Consider the following 17,999-nt stretch of genomic DNA (forward strand, 5'->3'; position numbering starts at 1 on the left):
GCAAAAGCAAGGAAGTTGTGCTAAACCTTTATAAAACACTGGTTAGGCCCCAGCTAGAATACTGTGGCCAATTCTGGGCACCTCACTTTAGAAAGGATGTCAAGGCCTTAGAGAAGGTGAGAGGAGATTTACTAGAAAGTTACCAGGGATGAAAGACTTCAGTTACGTGGAGAGACTAGAGAAACTGGATTTGTTCTCCTTAGAGCAGAGAAGGTTAAGGGGAGATTTGATAGAGGTGTTCAAAATCATGAAGGTTTTTGACAGAGTAAATAAGGAAAAACTGTTTCCAGTGGCAGAAGGGTCAGTAACCAGGGAACCCAGATTTAAAGTAATTGGCAAAAGAAGCAGAGGCGACATGAGGAAAAAAATTTTACACAGCGAGTTAGAATCATAGCAAATTTACGGCACAGAAGGAGGCCATTCAGCCCATCGTGTCCAGGCCGGCCGAAAATGAGCCACCCAGCCTAATCCCACTTTCCAGCACTTGGTCCGTAGCCTTGTAGGTCATGGCACTTCAGATGCACATCCAGGTACTTTTTAAATGAGTTGAGGGTTTCTGCCTCTACCACCCTTTCAGGCAGTGAGTTCCAGACCCATACCACTCTCTGGGTGAAAAAACCTTCCTCAACTCCGCTCTAATTCTTCTACCAATCACTTTAAGTCTATGCCCCCTGGTTATTGACCTCTCTGCTAAGGGAAATAGGTCCTTCCTATCCACTCTATCTAGGTGCCTCATAATTTTGTACACCTCAATTAAATCACCCCTCAGCCTCCTCTATTCCAAAGCGAACAACCCTAGCCTATCCAATCTTTTCTCATAGCTAAAATTCTCCAGTCCTGGCAACATCCTCGTAAATCTCCTCTGTACCCTCTCTAGTGCAATTACATCCTTCCTGTAATGTGGTGACCAGAACTGTACACAGTACTCAAGCTGTGGCCTAACCAGTGTCTTATACAGTTCCAGCATAACCTCCCTGCTCTTATATTCTATGCCTCAGCTAATAAAGGAAAGTATTCCATATGCCTTCTTAACCACCTTATCTACCTGTCCTGCTACCTTCAGGGATCTGTGGACATGCACTCCAAGGTCCCTCACTTCCTCTACACCTTTCAGTATCCTTTCATTTATTGTGTACTCCCTTGCCTTGTTTGCCCTCACCAAATGCATTACCTCAAACTTCTCCACTGAATTCCATCTGCCACTTTTCTGCCCACCTGACCAGTCCATTGATATCTTCCTGCAGTCTACAGCTTTCCTCCTCACTATTAACCACATTGCCAATTTTTGTATCATCTGCAAACTTCTTAATCATGCAATTAAGTCCAAATAATTAATATATATCACAAAAAGCAAGGGACCTAGTACTGAGCCCTGTGGAACCCCACTGGAAACAGTCTTCCAGTCATAAAAACACCCGGCGACCTTTGCTTCCTGCCACTGAGCTAATCTTGGATCCAACTTGCCACTCTTCCTTGGATCACGTGGGCTTGTTGTGATCTGGACTGCACTGCCTGAAGGGTGGTGGAAGCAGATTCAATAATTATTTTCAAAAGGGAATTTGACAAATATTTGAAGGGGAAAAATTTGCAGGGCTATGGGGATAAAGCAGGGGAGTGGGACTAATTATATTGCTCTTTCAAAGAGCTGGCGCAGGTACGAAGGGCCGAATAGCCACCTTCTGTGCTGTATCATTCTATGATTCTATGATGTGGCACAGTAATAGGTATATGTTCAATTGATACTGTTAAGTTCAAATAAACCACATCAAAGCTCAACAATTCAAAGAACTGTTTACTTACACTTCTACTTTTTTATTATCAATTTAACCTCCTGAGACTTTATACTGTATTAATGTACTTATTGATTTCATCAGTACATTAAATTGAGCAGAAAACCCAGTTTTTTTTTTCTATGTGCTGTTTTCCTTTCTATTCCAGATGATTGGTCACCTTATCATCCCTGTGTAACAAGTGGCACCACTGAGGCAGAGACACTGAAACCTCCAGTTATCTGCCAGCTAAGTATATTCTGTAAGTCTATTTGTCATGCCAAACCAGAACAATATTAACCTCTATCCATACTTTCATGCCCATCAAGAAGTACAGTCATTACTTCTTATTGTTTGATATTTTAACAAATCCTTTAAACACCAGTTATTTCCTGAATGTATTTTCCAAAAATAATTCATAAATATTGAAACATAATTAGTATCTATTATGTAATGTTTTGCATGGTTTTTAAAATTTAGTCAGAAATTTCTAAATTGAAGAACATTTATTTCTGGCGTGTAAGGCTGAGACCCAGCATATCCGGATTCCAGCCTAATTCCCAGCCCCTCCTCTGCACTCCCACTGGACTTATGGTGGGAATGTCCCGGAAGAGCCATGGATTTTTGCTGCCGTGCCCTCTAGTTACCTTGCTGATCAATCAAAATAGTTTTTCCCAATTTACTTTATCAGTGCCTCTCATAATTTTGAGCACCTGTATCAGATCTCCTCTTACACTAATCTTCCTCAATCACTAATCCTGGAAATGAATTTCACAGCCTCACAAGTCTCTGTGTAAAGAAGTTCTATCATATCGCTCCGTAATCTGTGATGTTCTAACAGAAAAGGACCCAAATATTCAAATCTTTCTTCATAATTGTATTTCCTCACATCACGCATTATCCTAGTGAATCTGTTTGACTTCTCATTAAAGTCTATTATCCTTTCTATAGTGTGGAGCGCAATACTATACTAACTCAGGTCTTATTCATCAATACCTCTTGGCTTTTATATTCCAAAGATCTTGTGATAAAACCTAGAATTCCATTAGCTTTTTAATGGCCTTATCAACCCGAGGTGCATCCTTTAATGTGCTGTCAACCTGTACCCCCAAATCCCTTTGCTGTTTCACACTACTGAGCCTATTTCCATTCAGAGAATAATTAATGGTTAGGCCGCAGTTAGAATATTGTGTCCAGTTTTGGGCGTCTTACTTTAGAAAGCATATCAAGGTCATGAAGAGCGTACAAAAACAATCACTGAGGTAATACTAGGGTTGAGAGACTGTAGATTTGAGAAAATCCAGAGAAATTGGGGCCCTTTTCATTGGAACAAAGCGTTAAGAGGAGATCTGATTCAGGTGCTCAAAATTATGAGAGGTTCTGATAAAGTAAATTGGGAAAAGCTATTTTGATTGATCAGCAAGGTAACTAGAGGGCACGGCAGCAAAAATCCATGCCTCTTCCAGGACACTCCCATCATACGTCCAGTGAGAGTGCAGAGAAGGGGCTGGGAATTAAGCTGGAATCCAGATATGCTGGGCCCCAGCCTTCCACGCCAGTTTCCTTGGGGGAAGGAAGAAAGAGCTTGCATTTATATAGTGCCTTTCACGACCTCAGGACATCCCATAGCGCTTTACAACTAATGAAGTACTTTTGACCTGCAGTCACTGTTGTGATGTAGGCAAACAAAGGAGGCAATTTGCGCACAGCAAGGCCCCACAAACAGCAATGAATAAATGACTGGATCATTTATTTGTAAGGTGTTGGTTGAGGGATAAATGTTGACCAGAACATCGGGAGAGCTCGCCTGCTCTTTTTCGAATAATGCCAAAAGTTGCAGGTACAAGCCTCACTCCAGGGACTTAAGCACAAAATCCAGGCTGACACTTCAGTGCAGTATTGAGGGCATGCTGTATTGTTAGAGGTGGCATCTTTCAGCTAAGACGTTAAACCATGTAAGTTCTTGTAGATGTAAAAGATCCCATAGCACTCTCTGAAGAAGAGCTGGGAGTTCTCCTGATGTCCCAGCCAATATTCATCCTTAAGTAACACTTCCAAAAACAGATTAACTGGTCATTTATCTCACTGCTGCTTGTGGGGCCTTGATGTTGTGCAGATAGTCTGCTACCTTTGCCTACATAACAACAGTGACTACTCTTCAAAAGTATTTGCTGCAAAACAGTTTGATTCACCTGAGGACGTGAAAGATGCTATATAAATTCAAGTCCATTCTCGTGCAAAAAGCTAATTTAGAATAAAGCCATCCAGCCTATACATGCCACTGATAAAAGGGGTGGTGGAACCAGGGACGGGAAGTTTAAACTTCATTGGGAACCAACGTATGGATGCCACAGGTATGACTGGTGAGACTAGGCATACCATGTGACAGGGGCAGATGTGGGGACCACGTGGAGGTTCAAGTCAGGATCATGGTTTGGACCTCTGATGATTTAGAAATTATTTTTAAAAATATTTTAAAATGACTCCCTTTGTAAGGCATAGTAAGTCATTGCAGGTGTGTAACAGCTGTGGCTCAGTGGGCAGCAGTCTCAACTCTTGGGGCTCGAATTTAGCAGGCCTGCGGGTTCCCAGCGGGTGGTCCTCCGGGAGCGTGGAAAACGCGGACGGCTAATCGTGTGCGTCCCCCACGCGATCGCGGGATAATTGGACCGATTAAGCCCTGCTTCCGGGTTCTGCGCTCCCCAGCTGCGTGCCGGCCGGCTGCGCATGCGCAGTACCGTCGACGCGATGTAGGAGCTCCAGTTAAAGGGGCAGTCTCCCAAAGCCCCTCCTGCTACAAGCAAGCGGTTTGAGACGATGGCTCAGCAAAGGGGAAAGGCTGCGCCCCGTTTTTCAGATCTGGCACTGCAGCTGATGCTGGAGGGCGTGAGGAGGAGGAGGGAAACACTCTTCCCAGAAGATGGACGCAAGTTCCCTGCCGCCGCAACCAGGAAGGCATGGGCAGAGGTGGCGGCGGAGGTGAGCAGCAGGGGCAACACCCCAAGGACTTGGGAGCAGTGCCGCAAGCGCTTCAATGACCTGACTAGGTCTGGCAAGGTGAGTACACCAACGCACCCTCCCACATCCCGTCCCCACCATCACGCCAAGCAGATCACAACCCCCTCCTGCACAGCCACCACTGCGCTCCATCAGCAATCCTCACAGCCACTCATTCACCATCCTCGCCGTGCACGCAAGTACCCACCGTCCCTGACCCCACCCGAACACTACCACACACCCCAATCCCCATGCAATGGGATGGGCACGTGGCCGACGCTTCTTCCCATCCGTTCCGCGCCACGCTCAACCCAACCACACCGATGCTCGATGCGTCTCACGATGCAAGACGCACCCACTCACACATCTGTGTTTTGCCTTCACAGGAGAAGAGAAGCAAGAACAATAGGGAAAGGGCACGCACCGGAGGTGGGCCGCCGCAAGTGGTGGAGCTCACCGACGCAGAGGTGGAGGCGCTCGACCTCGCCCGCACGCGACATTGCCTGTCGGTGGCCGATGGCGGGTGTGTCGCTGCCGAAACGGCCGGTAAGGGAAAGCTGACACTCAACACCCATGATCGCGAGTTACCGTCTCATCACCTGCCATCAGGCGCACTGTCAAGTTGGTCCACATGCCTCAAAGTGCCCTCTGTTCTCTTGCAGGTCCGTCTTTGGGTGAAGCGATCATGGAGGGCGATTCCTCAGAGGACATGGCGGTCTCTGAGGGTGCATCGTCACATCAGAGCCAACCATCCACCAGCGCAGAGACACGCACCTCGGTGGGTCCCCCTCGCCAACTAGTTGGGGTAGCACTTGGTGAGTCACCGCGCACGAGTGAGCATGAGCAGACCCTGGTGGCAGGGGCAGCCGCGGAGGGTCCGCGACGGAGGGAGCACTCATCTCCAGGCTCTGCTCAGCCGGACCCAGATGCTGAACCCAGGGGGCCACCAGTGAAAAGGAGAGTCGTCGAGGGCCACCAGCTAATTGCTGAGGTACTGGCAGAGGTGCCGCGCGCATTGTCCATAATAGCGCAGGCGATGGAGGAGTCCACCTCCTGCATGAGGGCATTGGTGGCGCAGGCACAGGAGGGTACCGGCGACACAGTGTCGCAGGTAGGTGCGGGACTGTCTGCGGTGGAGGACAGGCTGGCCTCCCTCGAGCGTCACGCACAGCTCCAGATCGAGTCCATGCAGGCCCTGACAACGTCTGTACGGATTCAGGGTGAGCAACATTCCGACGCCACCAACAGGCTGAGGGATACACTAGGGGTGGCCTTGCAAGGCCTCACACATGCCATCCAAACTGCCGTCCAGCAGGGTGGAAGGGGTGATGTGGGCCGAGGCCAAGAGAGGGATGATGGTGACCGGGGACATGGAAGCGGGGACGCCTCTCAAGGCGTCCCCACGTCCCACCCGTCGCCCACCTCTCAACCAGTACCCGCAATGGTGCCTCCTCTCCAGGTGGCCGAGTCTGCCCCTGCCCCGGTGCAGGAGGAGCAGTCTGTGGAGGTCCCGTCACGGGCACCGAAACCCAGGGGCCGTCCGCCAAAAGCATCTACCCGGTCAAGGCAAGAAGACGAGCAACCTGCCACTACCTCTGCTGGAGCCACAGGGGTAGCACCACGTAGGGGTTCCCGGAAAAGAATTGCAAAGGCCTTATAATCACAAAGGGAATACACCAGGGTGTTTATTATTTTGTACTTTTTTTCTTATATAATGTCACATTCGAGATATTAAATAGTCTATTCTCACCACTCCTGCCACCTCTCGTCCATTCTTCCGCGGCTTGTGCAATAGTTGCGTTCCGTGGAGGCCATCATGACGGCGAACACCTGCTGCCACCCATTGGGCACACTGCTGTGGGTGCAGGATTACTGGCAGCACTCTTCAGTGGAGGGGGCTGGTATGGCCGCTCGCATGTGCAGGTGAGGAGATGCGAGCGCCTCGCAGTGTCTGACTCTAGGAGAACCGTTGACGTATGAGTGCCTCCCTGGCCCGGCGACCATCCCGGTGAGTCGCGGCTCGGCGCATGGGTCGTCCAACATCCTCTGGCGCGTCCTCCTCCTCCACCTCCTCCTCCTCCGCCTCCTCCTCCTCCTCCTCCTCCTCGCCCTCACCTTCCTCAATGTGGGTGGCGGGTGTGGATGGGGCCTCCTCCAGCGGCACCCCTCTCTGTTGGGCCATGTTGTGCAGGGCACAGCAGACAACTATGATTCGTCCCACTCTGAATGGTGTGTATTGCAGCGCTCCCCCAGAACGATCAAGGCACCTGAAGCGCATCTTGAGAAGCCCTATGGTCTGCTCAATTGTAGACCTGGTAGCAGTGTGGCTGTCATTGTACCGACGCTCTGGCTCAGTGATGGGGTTCCTCAGAGGTGTCATGAGCCACGTGTGGAGGGGATACCCCTTGTCGCCGAGGAGCCAGCCGTTGCCGGCGTTTGGTGCCTGCAGGATGGGCGGGACGGCGGACTCCCTGAGGACGAAGGCATCGTGGCAGCTGCCGGGGTATCTGGCGCACACGTGTAGGAATCTCTGGCGGTGGTCACAGATGAGCTGGGCGTTCATGGAGTGATACCCCTTCCTGTTGATGAACAGCCCTGGCTCATGCGGAGGTGCCCGTATTGCGATGTGGGTGCAGTCGATTACACCCTGCACCCGTGGGAAGCCGGCCATGGCATGGAATCCAACCGCCCTCTCCATCTGGCTGCGCTCGTCCATGGCGAAGTTGATGTAGTGGGAGGCCCTGCGGAACAACCCATCGGTGACCTGCCTTATGCACTTGTGTGCAGAGGACTGACAGACCCCGGTGATGTCCCCGGTGGCACCCTGGAAGGAACCGGATGCGAAGAAGTTGAGGGCAGTGGTGACTTTGACGGCAACAGGTAAGAAGATGGTGCTTGGTCCATCAGGGAGCAGCTCGTCGTTAAGGAGGCTGCAGATGTCGGCGACTACCTGGCGATTGACTCTGAGCCTCCGTATGCACTGCTCCTCGGAGAGGTCCATGAAGCTGAGCCTCGCTCTGTACACCCTGTGCGGAGGGTAGTGCCTCCTGCGACGCATCTCTCTCTGCGGTTGCCCTCCCTCCTGCTGTGCAGGTGGGTGTGCCGCAGCACCGTGTTGGGGGGCCCCACCTCTCCGAGGCGGACGGCGTGGACTGCGAGGCTGCTGGGGCTGGTCATCCTGTTCGTCCTCCGACGATGTCAACGCACCACCCATCTGGCAGGTGTTGGTCTGAGGGGTTGTGCAGGGTAGGTGGGTGGGTCCTCGGACTGGGGCTGCGGTTTCGTGTCGGTCTGTCCTCTGGCTTGGCGGGGGGTGGTGGAGGGCAGGGGTTGCCCTATGTGACGCGGTGGCCTCCTGCGTGGGTGAGGGCTCTCCCCCGTGGAGCGCACCTTGGCACCTGCCAAAGGCTGCTGGCTGCAACACGCCTGGTTTGAAAGGTACTGTTTCCCCCAGTGTGGGAAACTGACTGCGTTGAACCTAAAATCCCACACTTCCTCTTTTGACAGCTGCTTCAGCTCATTAACTGACCACAACGAGCAAGTTAAGTACTCTCAAGTGGAACCCCGCTGGCTTTAATTGCCTGCGGGATTCCCACCAGCGGGGCTTGCGCGCGCAGCCCCGCACGTCAGCGCGGTACCCGGAAGTGGCCGGGATTTTGTCGCGATCCGGTCACGTGACCGGATATTGGGATTTTCGGGGCCAACCCGCTGGAAACCCGCCGGAAACGCGATCGCAAAATCGAGCCCTTGATGTCAGAAGGTTGTGGGTTCAAGTCCCACTCCAGGGACTTGAATGCAAAATCTAGGCTGTCACTCCAGTGCAGTACTGAGGGAGTGTTACACTGTTGACAGTGCCGTCTTTCGGATAAGATGTTAATCCGAGGCCCCCTCCACCCTCTCAGGTGGTGCAAAAGATCCCATGGCAATTTTTGAAGAAGAGGAGGGGAGTTTTGCCCAGTGCCCTGGCCAATATTTATTCCTCAACCAACTACTAAAAACTGATGATCTGGTCATTATTTCATTGCTGTTTGTGGGACCTTGCTGTGCGCAAATTGGCTGCCATGTTTTCTACATTACAACAGTGACTACACTTCAAAAGTACTTCATTGGCTGAAAAGGGCTTTGGGACGTCCTGAGATCATGAAAGGTGTAAGAAATACGATTTCTATACCAAATCATAATCATGCTATGCAAAGCTTCAGGCACTTGGCTAAAAAGCAATGCACCCTGTGTCTGTAAGACAAAGGGAGCTAACATTCCACAGGAAATGATAAGTTTGACATCAGGCAAAGTGATTGGGAAGATTGCAGAGACAATAGAAGTGTGAAACAGAAACATTGAAGACCATTTGTCAGAAACAGATAACAAGAAGTCCCAAGGCATAATCAAAGGCTCAGAATATCGACACAGACTAATACTGTTGTGTTAATTGCAGGAGCTTTGTTCAGATAATTAGGTAACCTTCGTGATTGGCATGCACAGGATGAAACATCTTAAATGTCTGCAACCAAACAATCCAAATTAAGATTGTGGACATGCCTACACAGAAAGATAAGGACATGTCTTTCCCCCATAATCTAGATAGAATTGACAACAGTTAACTCCGTGGAAAAGATGTCTAACAAACAGTTAACACCATAGAATGGATATCTGAAAGAAGTCTGGAGCAATGGGCACCCTGGGGGGAAGATGTCTGGGACAGATGACATCATGAGGCTAATGTCGTTAAGCTAATAGAAGCAAATATGCTTCAGAAAGATGTAAGAACTGGGGCACTGTCCCACTAAAAGTTAGAAGCAGCTTCTCGGGATGGCGGAGGTCCATATACCCTAAGAACCAGGTCTGATCAGCCTGACATCTCCTAGGGACAAGCAGGTTGTAAAATCCTTGTTTATTTGATATAACTGTATTAGAATGTTGTTATATAAATATTTGTTGTTTGGTATAACTGCATTAGAACGTTGTTCTTGTGTCTATAATAAAGCTTGCCTGTTCAGGCACACTCGTGCCCGAATCACCATGGAAGTTATTATTAAGAAGGATTAACAACCCTTGACAGCATTAAATAATAACATATTTCCAACAAAAGGTGCTCTATAAATGCAAGTCTTTCTTTCTTTTATTTTTACCTCCTCCGTTTGAAATGCAACTCAAATCAGGAACTGAATAAAGTAATAAATTGATCCTGCACCCTCCCTCCTCCCGTTCTGTGACTTGCCATGTTGGTGCTCCAATTTACTGTTGGCTTACTGTGTTAATAGGCAACATTTTAGCACCATTGTACTGCTGTAAAATGGAGTTAGTGCTACAATGCCACAGGCTAATTATACATCACAGCCTGAAAATAGAGCATTAGATTTTAATCACTCCATTCTTTGTAGCACAGGATTTCTTTCCTAAACTATGCTACCATGCAAAGAGGAAGGGCTGGTAAGCCAGCATTAATATGGTAAAGCTAATCTCACCAATGTTATTTTATCTACACTTTTTTCAGTGGTACATTAACCTTCACCTAGAAGTGGAGCAGTGCTTCTTCATTAAAAATATATCTTATACCCTGTATATATTGTTACATTGCTCATGGCCAATAAAAGAGTTGCTTATAGAAGGTGCACGATCAGCTGTCAAGTTGCTGAGCCTTGCATGGAAATTAAATCCTCTGCCTACAGAATGTGTAGCCTTTCTTTGAAACACATTGCATTACTTAGCAACATAATTTCTCTAATTGCCCGTTTGTAGAAAAGTGCATTGTACTAGATCCACAAACATTCTGTGACCCACGAGTTACAGACCCTCGGACTGTCAGTTTTCAATTCATAAGAAATTCAAAATGTTATCTTTTACATGAAATTGCAGGTAGGCCAAGTAGTGTAATTTTTTTTTACTGATCTTCTGTTAGCAGCATTTGTTTGTGTGTAGCAGAGGTGAGAAATACACAAACCTTGTCTAGAGTTTAGGTGCTAGCTTCAGAGAAATGACTCACAGCTGTTTACATTGATTGCTCCGTTTCCCCATCATGGCAAAAAGATTGGTTTACTCGGACAATGTGTGCAAATTTGCTACAGCAAGAAAGAATCAGAGCTAGGCTGTGTTTGTTGAAGTTGTTACATCAATAGTTCCTTTTGTCTCTGGTTTGTCATTGTAAGAAGTAATTCAAAGCGGATTTTGATTTATTGTGAATATCTTTTTATCTTCCATTGTACCAGCTTGAACTTCAAAGAAAAAGGGAACATATAACTAGGCTGGTGTCTTTAGTTCCTATTTTGTTGTACCATTATAAAAGTTGAAGGTTAAAAGTGGCTCGATGAAGAAAATGTCATTTATAAAGCTTTTAATCATAGACTCAGGTTCAAATGTTATTGGAGAACTGCTAGGACATCTTGAACTGTTATTGCTTTGCAACAGATGGAAATTGACTCTAATGTGTTAGTGCATCAAACAAAAGTTCAAACATTTACATAAATCAGATAGCTAAGAAAGACCAAAATTATTAATGTGATTAGCCACCTCTGCCATCCAGTTTATTTGGATATAGGTCAGGATCAAGCCAGGTGTGGAATAGATAATACAGGAATGAACACTGATATTTATTGTGGGCTGGTTTAAACTGTTTGCTCTTTTATTTTTTAGTTTATTGTATATTGGCTGTAAGCTTTAACTTGCCGTTCGGGTGTAAAACTGGCATTGTGGATCAACGCGTGTTATAGAAACTACCTAATTTTTATTTTGATTTATTTCAATTGAAATGAAACTCGGGCAGCGTCTATAATGGACAGCCGATCCACAACGCCAGTTTTACGCCCAGGCAGCAAGTTGAAAATCTGCCCCATTCAATCTTACACTGAGGCAGAAACATTCAATCTAAATACTAGAGCAGCAGGACAAGAAAAATGTTGCAGGGGCACTGGGTATAGAGAATGAGGAGAGGACAGCAAGTTCCAGCCCAAGAAGGCAAATGCTCTCAGGACATTGAGTGTATATAAGTATGTATCCTTTATAAATATAAAAGATTTATGCTCCTGTACATTCCATGTAGATAAATGAACACTGCACCATGTAAGAATAATTTTAAAAAGATTTCATGTCAAAAATGTATACAACTTTATTTACATTAAATGTAATTCAGTTTGGCCACATTAAATTTCAGTGCAGATAAAACAAGTTTTATTAATGTATTTTTCCAAAAGTAGGTTGTGGCAAAGTAGCATTTCAATATGAAAGTTTCATAAAGAGGTTCAAATAATGTTATGTTAACCTACTGTATTACAAGTTCATTTCTACACGTAGTATTTACATATTGCTGTTAGCAACATTATTGTAAAGTACAAATGGCATGACATCGCTCATTTTGATACATTTGAACAAATTACAAAATCTGGGATTTTGGTATTCTGTCTTGTATGCCATACTCACAAGCTTGAATTCCAACTTGCCATTGTAGCAAAAAAGTTCCTTAGGTTTTGAACATGTTCTGTCTTGCTTACAAGTTTATTGTATGATTTTTAAAGACAAGTCTTTACAAAGGCAACTGCATAAGTATTGGTGTTCAGATACTTTGTTATTTTAATATACCTATAATAAATCATGGCCTGCTGGAAGAAAGATAAAGAAAGAGACATGCATTTATATAGTGCCTTTCATGACCTCAGGACGTCCCAAAGTGCTTTTCAGCCAATGAAGTACTTTTGAAGTGTAGACACTGTTGTAATGTAGGAAACGTATGTACTTTACCAAAGAACATCATAATGCTTATGTGGAGGAATGTCAATGTAATTCGTATTTCTTGAAATGGGGATCTTGGAGGTTGAAACAGCAAGGATTTTATTTTACAGATATGCTCCTACAAACATTTTCATGCTGTGGAAATTTGTCAGTTCAAGGTTCTTTTAAAGGTGGTGTCTACAAAATCGACAAGCAAAGTTCCAAGTATTACAGCAATTTTTTTTAAAAAGTGATTCAAAATACAAAACAGTTGGGGCTCGATGTTACCAGGTCTGCGGGTTTCCGGCGGGTTGGGTTTCGGGAGCGTGGTCAACACGCTCGGTGAAATTAGTGGGTTGCCCGCGCGATCGTAGCAGGCAACACACTAATTGGAGCCAATTACCTGCTCCTCCGGGGTCCGCGCTGCTGGTCTGCGCGTCAGGCGGGCTGCGCATGCGCAGTACGATCTGTCAGCTGGAGGCTCTCTAGTTAAAGGGGCAGTCCTCCACTGACAGATGCTGCAACCAATAGAACACATTACAGCATGGAGCAGCCCAGGGGGAAGGCTGCTCCCAGTTTAATGATGCCTCACCCCAGGTATCATCAGATGGGGTGAGGAGGAGGGCGAAGAGAGAGATCTTCCACCCGGCGGGCGGGAGGAAGCGGCCAGCCTCTGCCACCAAGAAGGCCTGGCTCGAGGTGGCAGAGGGGGTCACCTGCGCAACCAACATATCGCCCAGCTGCATACAGTGCAGGAGGCGCTGCAATGACCTCAGTAGGTCAGCCACAGTGAGAACACGAAGTCTTTCCCCTACACTCCATCTGCCACAACACTGCCCCAACCCCACATCTCCTTCGGCACCGCCAACACTACTCTGTCACATCACCCCTCATACCCACTCAAACCCCATCCTCATCTTACCTCCACCTACTCACCTCGCCAGTACTCATCCTGCCACTAACACGTGACCCAATCCTCATACAATCTCATGGCTCTATCCCATACTCACCCTCTCGTGCATCTCCCTCATGGCCAGCCTCAATCAACCTGCCACCACCTGTGCTGCAGCCACAGGGCATGCATCACATATGTGCAGTAGGCAGCGTAAGGCAAATGTTTCGTGAGCATGAAGGGGGTGCACAAGGGTGTCGGAGGGTTTGCCATGGGTGTTACCTATATTGAATTTCAGAGCAACAAACAGCACACATTATATTGGCACCACCACTGCCATGTCTCCGCGAATCCTGTCTGTTGTGTCCAATAATGCCCGCTCCTGGGTATCACTATGAGGACCCACCACTGATGCCACCCATCGTGTTACTGCAGAGTAGGTGCAGGTGTATTTGCAGGGCTCTTCCGCGCAGACCACTGAGAGACATCGGCGGTGTAGCCGGCTGCACCCTGGAAGGATGCGGAGGAGAAGTTGTGGAGGGCAGTGGTGACTTTGGCAGCAACAGGTAAGCACTTGGTGCTGGGGCCAGCCAGGAGCAGCTCGGCATGAAAGAGCCTGCAGATCTCCACGACTACATGTCGAGCGAATCTGCGCCTCCGTGTGCACTGCTGCTCGGAGAGGTCCGGGGAGCTTCGCCTCGGTCTGTGGACCATGTGGCGAGGGTAGTGCCCTCTGCGATGCGTCTCTCTCTGCGGTAGCCCTCCCTCCTGCTGTGCAGGTGGGCGTGAAACAACACCGTGTTGGGGGGCTCCACGTCTCTGCGGCGGACCGCGTGGACTGCGAGGCTGCTGGGGCTGGTCATGCTGTTCGTCCTCCGAGGGTGTCCACGCACCACCCATCTGGCAGGTGTTGGTCTGAGGGGTTGTGCAGGGTAGGTGGGTGGTTCCTCGGACTGGGGCTGCGGTTTCGTGTCGGTCTGTCCTCTGGCTTGGCGGGGGGTGGTGGGGGGCAGGGGTTGCCCTATGTGACGCGGTGGCCTCCTGCGTGGGTGAGGGCTCTCCCCCGTGGAGTGCACCTTGGCAGCTGCCACAGGCTGCTGGCTGCAACACACCTGGTTGGAGAGAGACTGTTTCCCCCAGTGTGTGAAACAGTCTGCGATGCAGGTAAAATCCCACACTTCCTCTTTTGACAGCTGATTCAGCTCATTAACTGACCTCAACAAGCAAGGTAAGTACTCTCAAGCGGAACCCCGCTGGCTTTAATTGCCTGCGGGATTCCCACCAGCGGGGGCCACGCACGCAGCCCCGCACGTCATCGGGGAACCCGGAAGTGGTCGGGATCGCGGCGCGATCCGGTCACGTGACCTCATATCGGGATTTTCGGGGCCCCCCCGCTGGAAACCCGCAGGAAACCCAACCCTAAAATCGAGCCCTTGATGTTTCTTGTTTTCGTCCTCAAGGTAACTATGCACAAAGTGCTGTAGATGAGCATTTTATATACATTATTTCAGATGTAATTGATTTAACCATGTACTCCCATTGCTTTCAGCTTCTTCATGAGGACCGTGAGAGGCACTAGATGGACAGCATAATGAAAGTCGATGAAAGGAAAGTAAGTGGGTTTCCCTGACTCATACAATAGCCCAAGATCTTGTATAAAGCCACAACTTGCCCTACAGATTTTTCAGGAGAACAAAATCCAACCTGTTCCTTTCTGATTACTTTGTGGGCCATCAAAGCATCCAATATGCATGTAACAACAACCCAAAGAACCATCTTAAGAGCCACTGATAACAGCAGGCTTCCCTAATGAGTTTTCAGGTTGATTAGGATTCCATCTTCTTGGGGTCAGAAACCACAACCATGCTCTAGAACAAATTGGCAATTCATGCCTCAACTGGAATCTTATTTGCCAGCCTTAGAAGGACAGCTCCAAGATGAGTTGCAAATTCCTGATGTTGGTCTTCAAGACCGGTTTCACAGTCTCTTGCCCAGAGCAGCTTTTAGGAATTCGGCATGAATACTATACATGTATTCTGCCTTACCATTAGTGAGGCAACACTGTATGAAATTTATTAAGGCATTCAATCTGTGCAATACATCTGTTTTTCCAATCTCTACACAGATGGATCTTTACTACAGCTTGACTTGGAATCTGATGATACTCTTAATTGTGAACATGAGATTTTCTGGACTCTTTTGTGCCAAAACTGCTACTTTCTCTGCTGGCACATGCTGCTGGAGTTCTTCCAGCGCCATGGCATGGGTCCGTTCATCAGTGAATATCCGCATGAATGGCCAGGTTGTGCAGCATTGCAGCACACCATAAAATGTATGTAGACATAGGCTGGCTTATAATGCAATGTTCTCCTTCAGCGATTGAGGTAATCAAAATTGCTGTTGAAAACACTGAACATCTGCGCTACGAATGATCAGACTGCACTTGATTATGACTATGTCCTGCTGGTGTTACTGAGTTGTGTACTGCAGTCACAGGCCATACTTTCAGAATAAAATACCTCCAAATTTTTGCAGAAATGGAATAGTGCATCTGGAACAGTCACCTTTTGAATACAGGTGGATGTAATGCCCTGTTTAATCCCCAGAAATCCCCTCCTAATATTTGAAATAACCCTATAGTCAGAAGGTTAACGGCTAATGACATCTGTATAACTGCAGCCAAAGCAATTGGGATCACCGATGAACACTATAAACATTTTTTGTCATTGCACATACCTCCATCAAAGGCTCCACAGATAGCTTGAACCTTTGAATACATTGCTCTTCTCTTAAGTCTAGGTAAAATATTTGGACCCAAAGATCTTTGCTCAAAGGATTCCTCCTGTCATCTTCCTTTATCCCTTTGTATGCCTTTCATCCGGTTCCTCATTGGAAATAAGAATGGCTGCTGTGATTAGTGCAAATATTTGCTCTCTTGTCAGGAATCTTTTACTCCACCAGCTTGGCCCAAGTGTGACTTTTGATTACTAAATGAATATGCTACATAACTATTCAGAAACTCCAGCATGCCTAAAGCCAATTAGATCTGCACTCAAATAATTGGTTAATGGCTGTTTTAGTCCATCAGTGTAAAGCCCTTAATTCCCTGTTAAACACTTGTTGGAACTTGTGAACCGGTGTAACTAACATCCAAATGCATTATTACACCTAAACTGTCACTTTACACATGGTAACAAATTGGCATTTAAATTAGTGCAAGGCAGAATATCAGCCCAACTATTTAAAAAAAATGAATTAAAAAGTTATCCCATATATTCTCAGACTATGATTTCTTGTTTATACTAAATAATTTGAAGAACAATTAAAATTTAGATCTTGCAATGCCATTTCCATTCTGCCGTAAATGGGAAATGAAAATGATCCATACAAAGCACCAGAAGCTAAAATAGGCCATCTTGAAGAATACAGGTACAAGGCTATAGTTGATTATCTGTAAGGAGACATAAATTCATTACAGCTATGTAAATTAGCAGAAAATGGAAAATAAATATCAAACACTTGGTTGAAACAAAAACATACCTGAACCATAGGCCAATATATCAAAGCAGCCTAAAAACAAAACACAGGTTGATATACGAATTAATAAATGGCAGTTTACATCTGTAGTGAACACATTTTCAGATTTCACCAGTAGACTTGAATTAGTGGCAATTGATAGACAGTTCTTTTTGAAAATGACTATGCCTCCTCTGATTCCTTAATTCCAAGTCAGATTAAACTCAGAAGGGCTGATTTTATGAATGGACGGTTTTTAAAATTAAAAGAGGGAAAATCATGGGCAATGCACCCGCAATTTCCTGATTGTGCAGCCAACAGATTCGATTTTCTGCCCGTAGCGTGTAGGTAATATTGGCCCTATAGTGTTTGTTGAACCATTTCTCACTTTAAAAAAGGGTGAGACAGTGGGAAAAAGTCAGAGGAGATTGTTTCTGATGAAATGTGGAGGCTGAAGAATACGGCATTTTAAAAAAATGACAGAAACTAATCTTGCAGAATTTGACAGTGTTATTATACTGCAGTACAATATGTTTCAGAATGAATTGAAATGTATTCCATTTTTGATTCTCCACACAGTGAGTTCCAAATCTCAGCAGTGACTTCACAGAAAGGTGCTCCCTGCAGGGAGGGGGGGAAACATGAATTGACCAGTCATTCCTGTTATAGTTGCAAAATTACAGTTGGTATTGGTAGTCCCCTAGAAACAGGTTGCCTACCTATTTTATTGTCTCAGATGGTGGCAATGACATGTGGTGTGGGGAGGCCTCAGGAAAGAAGAAAAGTAAAGTCAGTTAGTAAAATGGGAAGTAGGAAAGTGTCATAAAAGAGATGATGGAATCAAAAATTTATTTGATATCCAAATTAGGCCAAACGTAACATCAGTTTTTTGAAATAATTCCACAATGGCCTTACACTCTAATTTTATTTAAGTGTTGGCCTTGCTGCCTCAATTACCATCCAAAATATATTACAATAGCATTTGAATAGCAGGGGAAAGATACTTATAGAGCTCAGTTTAACTGACAAATACACCATGCGTAACCTTCAGTTTTTTTTCTTACCTTATATGTGTTCCAGAATTTTTCTTTCCAGACTGCAAAGATATCTTGTTTCCCTTCCAT

The 17,999-nt window shown here is 46.5% G+C and overlaps 1 protein-coding gene across 1 annotated transcript in view; it reads right to left on the reverse strand.

The window, feature by feature from the left end:
• The window catches only part of bmerb1 (bMERB domain containing 1), a 90,349-nt gene extending 72,350 nt beyond the window's left edge, over positions 1–17,999 (reverse strand). The window contains exons 1-2 of the mRNA XM_068003245.1: positions 17,940–17,999; positions 16,900–16,929 (exon numbers count right to left, since the gene is read on the reverse strand). The gene's annotated coding sequence lies outside the window, so the exon portion shown is untranslated. The remainder of the gene's footprint in view (positions 1–16,899; positions 16,930–17,939) is intronic.

The sequence above is a fragment of the Heptranchias perlo genome, chromosome 22 (assembly GCF_035084215.1).
Source record: "Heptranchias perlo isolate sHepPer1 chromosome 22, sHepPer1.hap1, whole genome shotgun sequence".
NCBI lineage: Eukaryota > Metazoa > Chordata > Chondrichthyes > Hexanchiformes > Hexanchidae > Heptranchias > Heptranchias perlo.